Source organism: Globicephala melas, chromosome 17, assembly GCF_963455315.2.
Source record: "Globicephala melas chromosome 17, mGloMel1.2, whole genome shotgun sequence".
Lineage (NCBI taxonomy): Eukaryota > Metazoa > Chordata > Mammalia > Artiodactyla > Delphinidae > Globicephala > Globicephala melas.
This window is the reverse complement of record NC_083330.1, coordinates 67836472-67851471: the sequence shown is the minus strand read 5'-3', so window position 1 is coordinate 67851471 and position 15000 is coordinate 67836472. Positions and strand designations below refer to the sequence as shown.

The following is a 15000-nucleotide window of genomic DNA, read 5'->3' as shown; positions in this document are numbered from 1 at the left end:
TGAAATGTACAACTTGCACCCTGGGGTTGGCCATGTCCAGCGATGTCTGCCCAGAATTCCTCCCACTTCTGTCCATTGAGAGTTGGAGTCAATTTCTCCTGCCCGTGTACACACACACACACACACACACACACACACACACACCCATAGCCTGGCCAGTTGACACATAAAAGTAACGCTCACACTGCATTTTCCCCACTCTGTATCAGTTAGCCCTGCAAACCTGAACCCAACATTCCCAGCCCACAGTCACGATTTACCGTCATGAATCACACAATTAGCAAAACAAATGACACTTGCAGTTAGAGCCTGTCAAATTGAACCGTGGGGTGCCTGAAGCATGTGGCAAGAAGCTACCAGCCCCGCCAAAGCCACGTGGCGAATAAACCTAGAGTAAAAGGTCAACAGGCGTGGTTGAAATGGACCATCTCTGCTTCAGTCAACAGGTGACAGCAACGAAGACGGTAGCATGGGACATCTACTTAAAAGGAGGGAGGGGGACTTCCCCAGTGGAGCAGTGGTTAAGAATCTGCCTGCCAATGCAGGGGACACGGGTTCGAGCCCTGGTCCGGGGAGATCTCACATGCTGTGGAGCAACTAAGCCAGTGTGCCACAACTGCTGAGCCTGCGAGCCACAACTACTGACCCCGCATGCCACAACTACTGAAGCCCGTGCGCCTAGAGCCCATGCTCTGCAACAAGAGAAGCCACCACAATGAGAAACCCGCACACTGCAACGAAGAGTAGCCCCCGTTCTCCACAACTAGAGAAAGCCCGCGCGCAGCAACAAAGACCCAACGCAGCCATAAATAAATAAATAAATACAATTTATTAAATAAATAAATAAATAAATACATAAAATAAAAGGAGGGAGGAAACCATGGTGAGTTCCAGGACCTGGCTTTAGCCCCAACTGGCTGTGTGATCTTAGACCATACTTCACCTCTCTGGCCTCATTTCCCCAGGTAAGCTTGGTGATGTCCAAAGAGCTATCAAGTTCTTTTCATGATTCTCCTTAGTTTCATCTTAAGCATTGGTCATTGCCATAGCGTTTACTTTTGACTGGGAAGGGAAAGAAATCCAGCAAACTCTACTTTGCCACTGTAAGGAAACCAGGGGACAGAGGGTGTCACTGACCTCATGGTAACACAGTAAGTCACTGACAGAACCTTCAAAACCCAGGAACCCCAAACCCAGGCTACTCTCCTCCTATGGTTAATACCACTCTGCTCCTACACTGGATTCTAAGTCACCTATGTAGGAATTCACACCCTCCCACGCCTCTGGACGTGTCCTGCAGCCACCCAGCAGTTCCTCAATTAACGCAGGCTGGTGAGACATTATCAGTGTCACTGGATTTTGTTTCCTTGCCCCCGCCAAAGCCAGCTGCTTCCTTCAAATTGCTATCAATTGTGCCAGGAAGTTTCTTTTTCCCTGCAATCTGTTGTCAGAGGGATCTGTCAAATGAAGGACGGAACCAGCTGGGCACATGGAGATACCGGCTGGCCGCTCTGGACTGGCTCATCCCAGCCCCATTGGTCGTTTGGCCAGTGCCCTGTGCTGGGGGCTCTACTGACTGATAGTGAGGACAAAAGGAGAGTCGTTACGATATTTAATCAGAAAGCACCATCATCATCCTAAAGAACCTCTGGTCTGCTCCAAAGCCAGCTAGGAAACTGACCTCACCCCCTTCCTATAAGCCCACAGCCTCCAGTCCATCCAAGACCAAGGGATGCAATATGTCTCCTGGGGGCAACATGTCCAGGAAAACAAAGCTTTTCTGAGGATCTGTGTGGACATCAGATGGGACTACCTCTCACTCATCTCACAGATGACGAAACTAAGGCTGATCATAATACTAACATGTATGTATACAAGTACACAGTGCGTACAAGGTCCTGTTCTAAGTGCCTGACGTGCTGTGGGAGGCAGAATAGTGGTCCCCCAAAGATGCCCATGCCTGGATCCCTGAAATCTGTGGCTACATTAGGTTACATGGCAAAGAGGAATCCAGGGTGCAGATGAAAATAAATGGCTAATGTGTTCACCTTAATATAGTGAGATTATCCTGGATTGTTTCCGTGCATCCAACATAATCAGCAGTGTCCTTAAAAATGGAAGAGGGAGGCAGAAGAGAAAGCTGTGACTAAGGAAGAAAGGCGTGAAAAGAGGTCATGTGGCTGGCCTTGAAGACGAGGGAAGGGGCCATAAGTCTAGGGACGCAGGTGGCATTTAGAAGCTGGAAGAGGCAAGGAAACAGACTCTCTCCTGGAGCCTCCAGAAAGAACCAGCCCTGTGTACCTTGATTTTAGCCCAGTGGGACCCACCTTGGATTCTACCCTATGGAACTGTAAGATAGTAAATTTGTGTTGTTTTAAGCCCCTGAATTTGTGGTCATTTGTTACAGCAGCAATAAGAAACTAATATGTGAACCAACTCACTTTATTAATTATAATTTTTATAATAATTTCATGAGGTGTTATATTAGTCACTATGGCTACAAGAATGCTGCATTAACAGAATACCGCCAACTCAGCAGCATACAATAATAAGCATTTATTTCTCACTCACGTGTCTGTTAGTCAGCTAGCAGTTAGATGATACAGGGAAGGTCTGTCTGAGCTTGGCTCCGTGCTAGGTGTGAATTCTGAATCTGCTCCAAGTCTCTCATCTTCTGTGGGTTGGATACTACCAAAGGCATGTTGTCACGATGAAAGGCACACAGGAAAGCAAGCCCAACTGCATCCACACGTTTCCATCCTCCACTCCAGTGATATTGCTAACATCCCATGAACCAAAGCAAGTCACACGGCCAAGACCAAAGTCACAGGGTGAAGAAGTGCATTCGCCCACCTTGAGGCCACGGCAAAGGAACGCATGTGTTAATTTTATTATGGAGGAGTGAAGAACTGGGACCAATAGTTCAGTCTACCAATGACACACACTACTGTCAGCATCCCATTCTACAGGTGAGGAAACCAAGGCACCGGGTCATTAAGAAACTCATCCATGATCACATTGCTAGTAAATGATGGAGTCAGGATCAGAACGCATTCTGCCTTCAGAATGGGCTTACACGTAACTAATTGCTGGAGCAAGGGCCCTATGACTCTAAATGCTCCTGTCTCTGGGTCAGGTGGGGGCGTCATCCAGGGGCTGCAAAGACCCCAGAAGTGAGAGAAAGACACTGGGAGAGGGAGGTTCCCAGTAAAATGCAGTTCTTTGCCACAGCGTCCAGAGACTCAGGATGCTCTTGGGGGCCCTTCCATCTCCTGGCATGGGCAGGGGGTCACCAAACTCCTCTCCCTTGGCCCTGTAACTGTGTGTCAGTGAAAACTCCAACTTAAGGTAATGACACACTAAGGGCAGAAGAGAGGGGAGGGGATGCCTGAAGTCCAACCCCCTCCATGTCCTGCAGCACCTGAGCCTCAGCCCTTCTCCTTGTCACCCCAGCCAAGATCTCCCCACTTCTGGCTGAAAGCGGGTGGCACACACTCTAACCAAAACCGAGAAGCCCTCTGAGACAGCGAGGCAGGTAACACTTTTAGAGCACACACTATAGGCTCTCAGATTTTCCTTTCCTATCACGCAGGCGACTGGCACTGCTCCCAGCCTGAGCTCAGAACAGCAAGGCTCAGTGAAGTTGAGGGATTTGCCGACAGTCACCCAGTTATTGAATGGGGGTGCCCACACTGCAACCCAGGTCCCCTTCTCTTTACCATGCTGCCAGCCCTGAACCCAGTGCAGAAACTTCAAGGAGAACCTCCCTGAGAGATGGGACCGTGGCCCTTTGATTCGTGCGCTGCCCATCCACTGAGCGCCCCTGGGGAAGGCCCTGGCAGAGGGGTCCAGAGCTACTGCACTTTTGAGTCCTGGTTTTACCATCTACTAGATGGGAGAGCTGGGCCACATTACTTAAGCTTTCTGTGCTTCCGTTTCCTCACCTGTAAAATGAATGAAGGCAATAACAGTATCTCGGGGGTCCCTAACCCCCAGGGCGGTGGACCGGTACTGTTAGGAACCAGGCCACATAGCAGGAGGTGAGCTGCGGGCAAACGAGCGAAACTTCATCTGCCTCTCCCCATCGCTCGCATTACCGCCTGAACCATCCCCCCACACACACACCCCAGTCCATGGAAAAATTGTCTTCCACGAAACCGGTCCCTGGTGCCAAAAAGGTTGGGGACTGCTGCAGTATCTAACACCTCAGGAGGGGCTTCTGAGGATTATAGGGTTTGGTAAAAATGAAGCACTTACAACAGTGCCTGGCATATGGCCGGTGTGATAAAAGCACTAGCTTTTATTGTCGTAACTGCGGTAGACAAAAATGACTTCATCCTCGCCTTTACAGGATTCCAGCCTGGTGAAGGAAAACAGATGTGAAACAAACACAAATAAACATGTCATTTCAGATCACGCTATGAAGGAAAAGTGGAGTGCATGGGAGGAAACAACAACAGGACAGCTTAAGGGTCAGAAAGCACTCACCACACAAAGACGGAGGGAATGAGCATTCCAGGTGGAGGAATGACACATGCAAAGGCCCTGGGGCAGCAGGAAACAGGGTAGTTTTGTATCACTCAGCAGAGGTTGGTGAGGCTGGAGAACACTGAGTAAGAAGGAGAGCAGCTGGGCCAACTCACACAGGAGCCCCGTAGGGGTTTTGGTCTTTATCCCAGGAGCAGAAATGGGAAGGCTTACGTATGTTGTGGGTCAGACACAAGTGGATTCCCACTTAACAAAGTCATGCTGGCTGCTGAGTGGAGAATGGATTGCCGAGTGGTGAGATTGGATTCAGGGAATCAAATCTGGAAGCTGTTGTTGTGATCTAGGCAGGATGACTTGGATAAGAGTGTTGGTGGTGGAGGGAAGAAAAAAAACTCAACTGAAGCCCCAGGGGCCTGAGGCCCATGAGGAGAGAGTCCAGAAGCTGTGGCCAGGACGGTCAGCTGGCTGGCTCTCACCCACTGTCCTGGCCACGGACAAGCTGCCCTGCGTGCTCAAGGCACCATCCTGCTTAGCCAGCTTGGAATGTTCTAGAACATCTCTCTCAGTGGACTTTACTTCTCAAGGCTTTATGAAGGTCCATGCTGAGAGGTGCTGGTGACCTCGGACCTGACCCCCATACCCTTGGCAGGAAGGGAAGCCATAGTGGTGATAGTGGGAGACGTCTGAAAATCAGATGTACAACCCGACAAGGTCAAGAGTGGTATCTTGAAGTGGGACCTCATCGTCTTTGACCCATCTCAAGGGAGGCATCCTCTCCTTGGGCACAGAACTTCTCCCACACCCCCCACCCCCATCCAACACCAGGCTCTGAGCTACCTTCAGGGAGGGGCCCATGTCTTTCCAGATCTGTGGTCCAGGCCTGGACAACCATCCTGCTGGAAGATGGGCTCTGTGAGGGCAGCTGCCAGCTTACACCCCCTTGTAACCCCAGTGCCTGATATATCGCGTGCACTCAGTCGAATTATGTTCAACGAGAGAACAGATGACTCTCTTCCATTCCCTTGGAGTCAACGTCTCCGTCACTAAATCAATGGTTCCTGTGGCCAAGCCAAAACCATGCCCACTAGTCAACAGCTAATGCCCTACAGGGACCCACATCACGCTAGGAAGTCAGCATGGGCGGAAAGAGAAGAGTCCATTCCTGCTGTCCAGACGCGAGGACGTCAGGCACCTTCCAACAGAGGAAGATGCCTTGGGGGTGGGAGAACCTAAAGATGGAAGGGAACTTGAGCTCAGGCGGGATCTGGATACAGAGGGACAGCCCGTTAGACAGAGGGGAGCCTCCACTCCCTGAATACCTGCCATGAGCCAAACCCCAGCAGGAGCCCGTAGACAGGTTCTTCCCACAAGAGCCCTGGCACACGAGCTAGCGGCCCACGTCACGGCAGAGGACGCTGAGGCTCAGAGTGGTGAAGCGACTTGCTCGTAATCACAGAGCCAGCCGCCGGTAGAGCTGCGGTTGAACACAGCCCTGTCGGTGGCCAGAGCCCATGGACCCCATAGCCATCCAAAGAGGAAGAAACGTCGAGAACAAAGCACAAAAGTCAAAGAAAGACGGCGGCGGGTTCAAAAGACAAGGAGGCGACCTGCTTACCAGGACCAGTGTCCCACCCAAAGCTGACCAGGATAAAATCACAGAGAGGGGTGAAGGTGAGGTGGACCTTAAAGGCCACGCTAAGAGGTTAGACTATTTTCGCGTGGAGAGGGACATGGTCAGAGCTGTGCTTTCAGAATTTGTACTTGGCCATAGGGAGGAGGAGAGGTGAGGGACAGGAAAACTCGGCATGCCCGACGCGAGGCCCGGCACGCGAGAGGCAGGGCGAGAGAGGGAGGAAAACAGGAAGTGAGGCCAACTGGAAGGAAGCAGGAGCAGGGCCGCTGGCTGGAAGGGGTCCAGGAAGAGAGGGAGAAACCACTTCCCCTCTTCTTTCTGATGAGGGCAAGATTATTACTTGAGAGCAGCGCAGGACTTCCGAAAACACAGGACGAGAAGAGCCCTGAGCATGTGTCCCCCACAGAGGTCGCGGTACCCAAATCATGTGGTCACTCTGACCACCTCCGTCTACACTGGAGCTTCATCCACACTGAGCTCTGGCCTCAGACCCTGGGGGACCCAGCAGTGCCCCTTCCTCTGGCATCTCAGGGCCAAAGACAGGCACAGAGATCAATGGAACCCAAAGGCAAGTGGTGAGAGACGGAAAGAAAACTGGATGAAGAAACCAAGGTGCAGAGAGGTAGACAACTTGCCTGATGTACAGCGAGTGCGTCCCAGAACCAGGATTCTAACGCAGGCTCCTCTGTGTAGACCTTGCCTGTACCACTCAGGGTCCCAGCAGGGAGGAATCAGAGGAGTAAGCGCCCTGACCTCACTCTCTTCCTGCCTTCCCACTTGCCAGTGCCTCCCGAACAGAAGCCCGAGGGCAGCAGAGCCCCGTGTGGTACCCATCCTGCTGTATCCACACAGGTCGGCCTCCTGACGGGGACGTGGAGGTCGCCCAGCACCTCGTCACTCCCACAGCCAAGTCTCTGGTAGGTACCTGGGCCTCAGCTGCCTCCACCCTGCAATCCACAGGGCCGGCGAACGGCCTGGACTCAGCAGCCGGAGGCCGCCTGCCTCTCTGCACAAGGGCAAGACGCCTCACATGCCTCCACCCCAAGCTGGTCCAGCAGCATCAAGCTCTCTCCTTCCTTCCTCATTCACACTCCCGGGCCCTGCCCTGTTTCTATCATATGCAAAAATCTCAAGATAGCCTACATCCGTTAAGGCAGGCCATTGGGAGTGGCTGTCTTGAGAGAAGAGGGCCAGCTGATGCCACTGCAGCCCAAGCCGCCCACTCTGGGCCCCGGCCTGCCCCTCTTACCCTCCCTGCCAGCCGTGCACATGAAGGCCTGGCTGCCGGTAAAAAGAAAGGGCTCCTATCTCTGATTCCACAGGGCCTCTGATAAGAAATGTCATCCCTTGCTGTGTAATATTACCTGGCCGGATAAGAATCTCTATCATGCTCAAACATAGGCTGGCCACAGAACACAGAGCCCGGCGGCGCAGGATAATTTATTTGCTTAAGCTGAAAGCCCTGGGAGGCTGAGAGAAGTGCACTGAATAAAAGAGGAAGCCAAATTATAACCTATCTGACTTGGAGTTAGGATTGTTGCCCAGGGAAGGATGCAGCACCTGAGGACAATAGCGGGCCTGCCTCACTTTTCTCCCGACCCAATAAGCATTTTCACCTTCCTCTTTCCTCAAAGGGCACTTTCCCCTATGTGATCGCATTTAATCCTCATGACAACCTCAAGAGAAGCATTCTTAGCCTCCTTTTACAGATCAGGAAATTGAGATTCAGCAAGGTTAAGTAACGTGGCCAAGGTCACATGGGCAGCCACACCGGCGCGTGGAATCAAACCCATCAGGTCTGACTCACCAGCCTGCTGTCAGATCAGGAGTCCGCTCCCAGCTGCTGGGTCGCTTGGCTCATACAATAAAATTAATCAATTAAGTCAGATCGGCCTGACTGACAGCGTCAGCTACATGTTATCATCTCGAAGGTCCGTTTCAAGCCTCTCCCCTCAACCCCTCGAGTCTTTGTAATCTGGGGAATAATGAAGCCTGGCAGAGCATAGAGACTCAAGGGGCGGGGGTGGGTAGGCCAGGGACGGTACCCAGGAGAGGAGAAGGGACACCCGGGGCTTCCACTCCAGCCCATGTGTTTGAGGGGCAGGAGGCAGAAGGACACTGTGGGAAGAAAACTCCCCCGTCCGTTCATCATTCATGCGTTCACAGATACTAATGGGAAGGCTGTGGTGTGCCTGGATCTGGGCTTGGCCCAGGTGATGATATCCTTGCACATGGACAGATCCTGCCCTCCTGGAGGGGTCTGTCTTCTGGGACGTACAGATCAACAGAGGCAGGAACCACAGACTGCATTAAGTGTGGACGTAGGAAGTACAGGCAGCTGATTTGGGAGTAGTGGGGGCGCATCAGTGGAGCCGTTAGGTCAGCACACTCTACACACTGTGATATGCCCTCCTTCTTTTCATTTTTTAAAATCAACATTGTTAAGGACGACAGTGGTGAATAGAACTTCACGAGTGTTCCGCATCACTTCGTAAAGCCACCCATTCTTTTTAACAGCTGTGGAGTACTCCATTTTATGGAGGCATTGTGATTTAATCAACCAATCCCCAACTGAGGAGCATGTAAATTGTATCTCGCTGGGGGAGACGAATAGATGAAGCAGAGAGGACTATTAGGGCAGTGAAACGATGCCATATGATACTACCATGGTGGATACGTGTCATTATACAGTCGTCATAGAATGTTCAACACCGAGAGTGAATCCTAATACAAACTATGGGCTTCGGGTGATAACGATGTGTTGGAGAATGTAGATGTGTCAGTTGTAAAAAATATACCATTCTGGCACAGGAGGGAGACTACACCATTCTTGCTAGTGAAGGAGGCTGCATGTGGGGACAGAGCATATATGGGAACTCTCTATACTTTCCACTCAATTTTTCTGTGAACCTAATAATAATAATAATAAAATCAATTGATCAGGCAAGCGTGCATTTAGCTCAAAAATCTAAATTCCATTCTGTTTTCTTTTTTTTTTTAATTTTTTTCTATTTCTTTCTTTATTTTCTTTATTTTTGGCTGCGTTGGGTCTTCGTTGCTGCATGCAGGCTTTCTCTAGCTGTGGTGAGCGGGGGCTGCTCTTCATTGTGGTGCACGGGCTCATCGTGGTGGTTTCTCTTGTTGCAGAGCACAGGCTCTAGGTGCGCGGGCTTCAGTAGTTGTGGCTTGCGGGCTCTAAAGCGCAGGCTCAGTAGTTGTGGCGCACTGGCTTAGTTGCTCTGCGGCATGTCGGATCTTCCTGGACCGGGGCACAAACCCATGTCCCCTGCACTGGCAGGCAGATTCTTAACCACTGTGCCACCAGGGAAGCCCTCTGTTTTCTATTGACTATTTTTCTCCCTAAGTTTGGGTCAAATTCTTCTGTTTCTTTACATATCCAGCAATCCAATTAAAAACTAGGCACTGAAGATAGGGGTAGGGGATTAAGAGGTACAAACTGCTATATATAAAATAAAGAATCTACAAGCCTATATCGTACCGCACAGGGAATATAGCCAATATTTTATAACAACTATGAATGGAGTCTAATCCGTAAAAATTTTGAATTGCTATGTTGTCATCCCAAAACTAATACAATATTGTAAATCAGGGGTCCCCAACCCCCGGGCCACGGACCACTGCTGGTCCGTGGCCTGTTAGGAACCGGGCCACACAGCAGGAGGTGAGCGGCGGGAGAGCCAGCAAAGCTTCATCTGTATTTACAGCCGCTCCCCATCGCTCACATCACTGCCTGAGCTCTGCTTCCTGTCAGATCAGCGGTGGCATTAGATTCTACTGTGTACAGCGCATGTGAGGGATCTAGGTTGCGCCCTCCTTGTGAGAATCTAATGCCCGATGATCTGAGGTGGAGCTGAGGCTGTGATGCTGGCGCTGGGGAGTGGCTGCAAATACAGATTATCATTAGCAGAGAGGTCTGACTGCACAGAGACCATAATAAATCAATTGCTTGCCGACGCATATCAAAACCCTATCAGTGAGTGGCAAGGGACAATTAAGCTGTATCTTACAGACTAGACTGGACATAAGCAACACACGTCAGGTGTCACTGTCTCCCATCACCCCCAAATGGGACCATCGAGTTGCAGGAAAACAAGCTCAGGACTCCCACTGATTCTGCATTATGGTGAGCTGCATAATTATTTCATTATATGTTACAATGTAATAATAATAGAAATAAAGCGCACAATAAATGTAATGTGCTTGAATCATCCTGAAACCGTCCCCCACCCCGTTCCGTGGAAAAATTGCCTTCCACGAAACCAGTCCCTGGTGCCAAAAAGTCTGGGGACTGCTGCTGTAAATCAAATATACCTCAGTTTAAATAAAAAAATAAAATAAAAATTAGGCATCGTATGTCAATAAGTAAATAGAGAAATAAGTAAATAAAAACTGTCTCACTGTTTGCTATTTCAAACAATGTTGAGATGAAGATCCTATTCACATCATCTGCAACTATGCATGTATTTCTGCAGAATAAACTCTAAGAGTTCACCCAGCAACTTTAAGCTCGACTTTTCCTGCCCCCTTCACTATAGCCGTGGCAAAGTCTCACACTGGGTCTTGACAGCTAGGGGCTCCCCGTGTGCCCGCCCTCTTCAGAGCCTGGGAAGGCTGTCCTAAAAGCACCTGCCTCCTCCTCGCTGAGCATCTGCTGCCATTCCCACAACAGCACATGAGCAAACAAACAAACGTCACTCGGGCTGCTGAGACACCACTCCTCTTGCTTCTGCCTTGTCTGGTGCGTGGTGGTTGAGTTCAGGAATCGAGCTGGACACTAAACAAGACACCTACCTCTCTTCACCCAGGCTGCTCCCAGAACTGGCTGGCTTTCTTCTTTTTCTTCTGGGCCCTGAGATGTTCAAGAGTGCAGAGAGCCCAAGGCTGGAGAGAAGCAAATCTCCACAGGAGCTCGGAACTCCTCTGAAACCTCAGCCCGGCCTGGGAAAACACAGTAAATAATGTCAATTATGCAATGTGGAGCCCGAGGCACCCTGAAGAAAAGAATTCATTACAGAAAGAAAAATCCTCTGATATTCAGAAGATAAAAAGAATATGTCTTTGTGGCTGAACTAAAGTGGAACCTCAGGTAAAGGAGGTCATCCTACACGTGGGAGGCTGGCCATCCACTGGCAGATGCCGAGTGAGGAGAGCGACCATGAGTGAGACAGAGCCCCACTCCTCCAGGAGCTCGTGATCCCCAGAGGAAGGCATCACTGACTCTTCCTCCGTAGATGAGAGAAGAGGATATTTGAGCTAGATATTAAAGAGCAGAAGTGCACCAGGCAGAGAAAGGTGGGGAGCTTTTCAAACAGTGTTAACAGCATGTGTGACATGGAGTGTGGAAGAACGGTCTGCCAGCGGTCAGACTGTAAGGGGAATCCCTCACAGGCCGTGCTAAGGGCTTGCCCTTCCCCCACAGATGTGATGGGGACTCCTAGAGGCTCTTGAGCAGCAGGGTGACAGATGAGATCGAGGCCTCAGTATCACCGTGAAGGATCAGCTGGTGACAGCAAATTCTCAGCCGAGTGCGAACCAGTTCATCACAGAGCAGAGCAACAGACAGAGTGATTAAAACAGCGGCCTCTGGAGCCAGCTCTCTGTCTTCAAACCCCAGCTCTGCCCCTACCAGCTTGAGCAAGTCTTCTCATCTGTGAAATGGGGATGACATCAGCAGAGGTCTCTTTGTGCTAGAACAGGGTCCAGTACACAATAGGGACACAAGACATGACATCTCTGGGACTTCTCCATGCCCCTATTCCCCTAGCGTCCTCATTCAGCACTGCCAGTTCTTCTGAAACGCAAGAGGCCATCAACCGGAGCAAAGGCGGGCAAGGTTTGATTTCGGAGGGCTGGAACTCGGTCTGAAACAGAGTCTGGGAACTGCTAGAACTGTCAGCTTTCCCGACAGCCCTGTAACAGGGATGATCTGGGATCGTGGTTCTTGAAGCTGCTTCACCGGAGAATCCCGGGGGGGAGATGTTATAACCCCAATGTCTGGGCTCCACTCCTGACTGATTAAGTCAGAATCTTTGGGGGTTGGGTCCTGGCAGCAAGATATTTAAATTCCTCAGATGATTCCAACGGGAAACCACGTTTGAGAACAACTGATCTATGAGTCAAACTGAGCAGGAAAGGGAGCGCTGGCAGAAGGAAAAGTGCTGCCACCCCAAGCTGTGTCACGGCTACTCGGCCCTCCAGGCTTGCTTCCTCCCCGGCTGGGTGGGTGTGACGATGCCTGGACCCTGAACAGCTCACAGGGCAGTGGGAGGCCACCCTGAGCTAACAGATTGAGAGTGCCCACGTCACTGACGTTGTGACACACCCCTCAAAGCTCTTCTGGCAACAGAGAAGGGCCCCGCACACCAACGATGCAACCAGGAAGGGAACTAGTGGCAGAAGCACCGGTTAGGTGTGGAGAGCTAGTAGTGGCCCTAGGTCCTCTCCCTAACCAGCTGTGTTACTAGCAGTCCCACCTTTCTGAGCCTCAGTTTCTTCAGTGGTTGACTAGGGATGAGTCCTGACTTACCAATCAGACAAAGGGAGAGTGGAGTGCAAGGCAGGAGGACGTAGGTTGAGCTCTGAAGGGTCAGGTTCACGCAGAGCATTTTGATTTAGCGTTTTCTAGGTCTTCACTGGAACGTGAAAAGTTCTGGAGAGAGGAAATGCCCCCTTCGACAACTGTTGTGACTGAAGGGAGTCGGGGAGACGAGGGGCCGTGGAAGCTTTCTTCGGGGCAGGCTAGCGGGGAGCCCGCCAGCGTCCAAGTAGGGGTGGGTGATAGGGCAGCAGGGCAGGGTGGGGCCGAGGGCTGCCCTGGCCGAGACATTCAGATAGGAAGTGCTATCTGGGAACAATGGAACTACTGTACCGTTGTCCCAGCCTGGATCTGACAAGAGGGGATAAGACTCCAGGAAATACATCCCCCAACAGCTGGCCAGCGTGGTCCTGACAAACGATGGGCCCCTTTATTTGTTCATTCATTCACTCGTTCGTGTGCCCCGCACTAGTGCACGTCAACCACGTACCAAGAATTGTGTTAGAAGGCGGGGATGCCGCGATGAATGAGGCTCGGCCTGCACCCTTAAGAGGGACAAAGATAAACAGGGCAAAGAAAGAAGGAACACTCAAGTATAACACCATGTGCTAAAACACAACAACAATAACAGTAAGAGCCACAACTTAGTGATGGCCAACCAGCACCAGGGTCCAAGCATCCTGGCATTTTCTATTCACTATCTCAGATCCTCAGTGTCTTCTCCAAGTAAGAGTTCTTGTTCCATTTTACAAGTATGGAAACTGAGGCTCAGAGAGGCTGATTACTCGACACAGGTCACACAGCAACTTCAGAGGCTGGGCTCGTATCTGAATTCAGGGCAGTGTTCCTTCAGCGCCTGGGCTCTTTCCCCATAGCTGCTGTGATCCAAAGAATCACAAGATTACAAGACAAAGTATCCTCCCCCATGTACCTCTTACACGCACCGTCCCCTCGTCTGGAGAAAACAGTTTAAAACCATAACAAGCAAACAAGGAAAAAAAATGAGGCATGGCACCCAGCCTGGAGTTATTGCTCAATACATGCTGACAGACAGAGAAAGACAAATATCATATGATATCATTTAAATGCAGAGTCTAAAAAAAAAACAACACACAAATGAACTTATTTACAAAACAGAAACAGACTTACAGAACGAACTTACGGTTACCAGAGGGGAAGGGTGAGGCGGAGGGATAGACTGGGAGTCTGGGATTGACATGTACACACTACTATATTTAAAATAGATAGCCAACAAGGACCTACTGTATAGCACAGGGAACTCTGCTCAATATTATGTAACAGCCTAAGTGGGAAAAGAATTTGAAAAAGAATAGAAACATGTATATGTATAACAATCACTTTGCTGTACACCTGAAACTAATACCACATTGTTAATCAACTATACTCCAATATAAAATGAAAAGTTAAGAAAAAAAATCAACATGTCCAATAGTGCAAGGATGCTTAAAAAAAAATACATGCTGACGAATCAGAATCCAACTATAAGAGCATCTGAGCAGGGGGGCAGGGGTGTGAGGTATTTGGGATCCAGCAGGCCTGGGTTTGAATCCCGGCTTCAGTATTTACACCTCCCTGAACCTCAGTTTACTCATCTTAAAGATGGGAGCAATAAAACCTTCCAAAAGACAACTGGGACGAGGTCCAGAAAATGGAGACAATTTCCTGCCCTTTAAGATCCCTGCAAGCCCCGCCTCAGCCTTGGGTGAAAGAAAAAAGCAAGTGAAAGGACAACCAGGAGAGACACTGGCATGTTTTGGCAGCTCCCACCAACTCTGGAAACACCGGGAACTCGACATCTTCCACAGAGTGCCGTTCCCCTCCCTTGGACTGGGCAGCCCTCCGGGAAAGGGCACGAACTCACTTTAATTCTGGCGCCGCACCTGCCCACCGGCCTGGATGCCACCTAATCTTCTCAAGACTGCGCCCACTGATGCCTGAGTACTGCTCAGAAAGCTGGGGTACAGCCAAACGGGGGCGTCCCGGGGCAGGGGACAGCTGCTGCGGGAATGATGACCCCTATTACCTTTAGTTAACATTTACTAAATCCTTACTGTGTGGCAGGCACTACACTTAGTTTTTCTGTTTTTGTTTTACCGGCAGGGAGGCATTCATGGTTTAAATCAGAATTTAAACCTTTAGATTTAAATGATTCCAGACTCTTCAGCTGCTGGTAGCTGGGTGATCTTGAGTAAGTCGCTTTACCTCCCTGTGCCTGAGTCTGGGCCTGGAGGTCAACTCTAAAATAGAGACTCATCTGTTCCACCCATATTTAGTAGGCACCTACCCACGTTCCAGGGACTAA

At 50.3% G+C, this 15000-nt stretch overlaps 1 long non-coding RNA gene across 37 annotated transcripts in view; it reads right to left on the bottom strand.

Annotated features, from left to right (window-relative positions):
• LOC115863234 (uncharacterized) overlaps positions 1–15000 on the bottom strand; it is a 402728-nt gene that overhangs the window by 185815 nt on the left and 201913 nt on the right. For 36 of the 37 annotated variants that reach the window (XR_009559459.2, XR_009559466.2, XR_009559461.2 and 33 more), the window contains one exon: positions 10934–11080. The exons of the other annotated variant lie outside the window; for it this stretch is intronic. This is a non-coding gene — a long non-coding RNA (uncharacterized lncRNA). The remainder of the gene's footprint in view (positions 1–10933; positions 11081–15000) is intronic. 37 annotated transcript variants of the gene reach the window in all.